The 2811-nt window shown below is 25.3% G+C and overlaps 1 protein-coding gene across 1 annotated transcript in view; it reads right to left on the bottom strand.

The window, feature by feature from the left end:
• Positions 1-2811, bottom strand: part of LOC106690884 (keratin-associated protein 4-9-like) — a 10629-nt gene that overhangs the window by 3056 nt on the left and 4762 nt on the right. The window lies entirely within an intron of this gene.

The raw sequence follows: 2811 nt of genomic DNA, 5'->3' as shown, positions 1-2811 counted from the left end.
TCAAAATAACCATTTTTTGATATGTTACATAGTTTAACTGGGAAAGCGATGTTTAATATATAATTCTTCCTTACTCTGCAAAAAAATCCATCTCGACTCTGAGTAGAATCCTTTAACAAGAAATACCAGCCATCAATGTTTTTTTCTGTATTTGCTTTGAATTTAATATAGCTTTAATTTTTTTTTTTCAATTACTTAATCGAACATCGGTCTGATATGTTATAATAAACATTCTGATTTTTATATTTTTCAAATAGACCAATGTTCTTCACTGTTGAGAGAATGAAATAGTGGTGTTCTATATTGGAGTGATGAATGACCTAATAATAAATTAAATAATTAGTGAATTAACTAATAATTGGCTAAAGTGAGTAGACGTCCTAACTTGTGAAGCTTTGATAACATAAAAGCCAGTAAACAATAACTGAAGAAGTTGAGCTTGCAATGTCTGTCCATTTTGACTTCGACGTTAAACAATAATTTTGTATTTAAAAAAAAAATAAAATAATAAAATAAAATAATTAATACCGTTTGATTAGCCTACGTTGGTACTGTGCTTGAAAAGACGTTATACCATTCGGCTACAGATATGCTGAATAGCATAACTTCTGAAAAAGGATGCAAATACTATACCAGCCAGATCATCAAATCACTTAACTAATTAGCAAATAATTTACCATATACGACGGCTTAAATTTATTATTATTAGATATTAAATTGATTGTGAACTTAACATAATATTGATCAGAAATCTCTTTACTCCATTGCAACGATCGTAACGATTGCAAAAACGTTTAAAACATAATCACTACAGCACTGACTCAACGCTATGTAAAACATAAACATAATTTCGATTTTGAAAACCCAAAAATACTATAAATAGTTAATCAAACTAAAATAGGAAAATAAAAAAACCTATACATATAAAAACATTACACATGGAATTAAATATAAGACAGATAGAAATAATTTAAGTACATATTATATAGATATCATGAATCAATTAGAAATATAATTAGTAAAAAATATGTATGGAATTATGTTGTAAAATAGTAATTTAGTAGTGACGTATTGTAACAAGTTTAAAAAAAAGAAAAGATTTTAATAGAATTTTCATCTTTGTACAGAATAGAGGTAAAAAATATTTAGCATGGAAGTTATCTATTAGTTACCAATATTATCAGGATAACCTTAGTCGGAGTGAATGTACTATATAATTAGTTTCTCCTTAATTTAAATACGAAATTAGTATTTTTAGTATCATTGGATAGCAATAATGACTATTATGATTTTATGTATAAGACTAAATAAGGAGAATAGAGTAATTTATATAATTTGATATTAGAGAAAATAATAATGTTAAGATAATTGTTTTAATTGCATTCATGTTGTTAAATTATTGTAGTATTGTATGCATAATATGAAATTTGTTATTTTGAATTGAAGTTGTTATTTTGAATTGAGTGCCCCATGATGGGAGAAGGCCCTAAAACGTTGTAATGGATGAATTAAAATAAAATAAAGTTATTATGGGTGAGCTATTCACTTTATCTCAAAAGCATCATATATTAAATATTTGAACTAGTAAATATTTAAATATTTACATATCCATAAACTTATGTCGTTAAACAAAATAAGTCAGAAAATAATTTTTTCGTGAAAATAAGTCCTTTAATCTAAAAGGCCCTTAAAACCTAAAATGCTCTGGGCCCCCAGTTGGTTAGATAGAGTTTAAAATGGTGTAAGCGAGGGCCCTTAGGATAATCGCCTAATAATGATATGGTTTTCAAACAAATATTATTGATTTGAATGATTAAAACGTGATGAATGGATACCGAATTTTGCTCAATAAAAACCAAAAACTGTAAAAAACTGCAAAATCGTGCAGTAAAAACTCAAAATGAGTACAAGGCACCCCAATTCTGGTAAAATCAACTTTTATGTTTAATTTTAAAATTAATCCTTGACAAGTTTAGCTAACCCCGTTGGAATAAAATGAAACTCTCAAAATAATTACTAGATTTATGCAAACATATATAAAAATCTAAAATAATCTGATTAATCTAAAAGTTTGCCCTTAATTGAAGAGCTATGAGAAAACTAATTGTATTAATTGATTTCATGTTCGTACAAGAAAGACTGAAATTCAAATTTTTATCTTTTTAAGGTTACCTCAATTTTAAAATTAGAAAATAAATCCAAGGCACTATGTAAATATTCCTTTTTTATATTCCAAAGTAAATTATCTTTATAATTTCTCAATAAATTTCGCATAACATATTATTCCCCTTAGCTTTTCGATCATGTATTTATATACTTATATATATTTTCTATAAGCCATAAACCAAAATATTAACAATTAATAAATTAATGAATAAAATCTTTAATATGTTTAATTAAAAATGTGTAAGGTACATTCATATTTATGAGACCAATTGATTTTTTGTTCTATTTTTATTTAATATAATATATATAAGTAATATTATATTATAATATAAAATAAATAAATAAAATGTCTACTAGTCACAACAAAATTAGACGGTACAATGAAGCCTGGAACGTTCTGTATAACAAGTTTATTCTAGAGAGAATTTTTCATAGTTTTTCGAATCTACTGGTTAATACTATTCCAAGAACATACATCACTCTGTTTACTTGTTTCGTTTAGATTTAATTTGAATGTTCATACGTTAATCAATATATTACTTTACCTCAAATTTGTCAATTTCAAACTATAAATTAAATAAGGAAAAACTAATAAAATGAATAACTATTGGAATAAATGCACCTACCTATAAGTGTAAAATAAGC

The sequence above is a fragment of the Halyomorpha halys genome, unplaced genomic scaffold, assembly GCF_000696795.3.
Source record: "Halyomorpha halys isolate HHAL.00 unplaced genomic scaffold, Hhal_1.1 Scaffold1943.1, whole genome shotgun sequence".
NCBI lineage: Eukaryota > Metazoa > Arthropoda > Insecta > Hemiptera > Pentatomidae > Halyomorpha > Halyomorpha halys.
The sequence above is the reverse complement of the archived record's forward strand: the minus strand, read 5'-3'. Positions and strand labels throughout refer to the sequence as shown.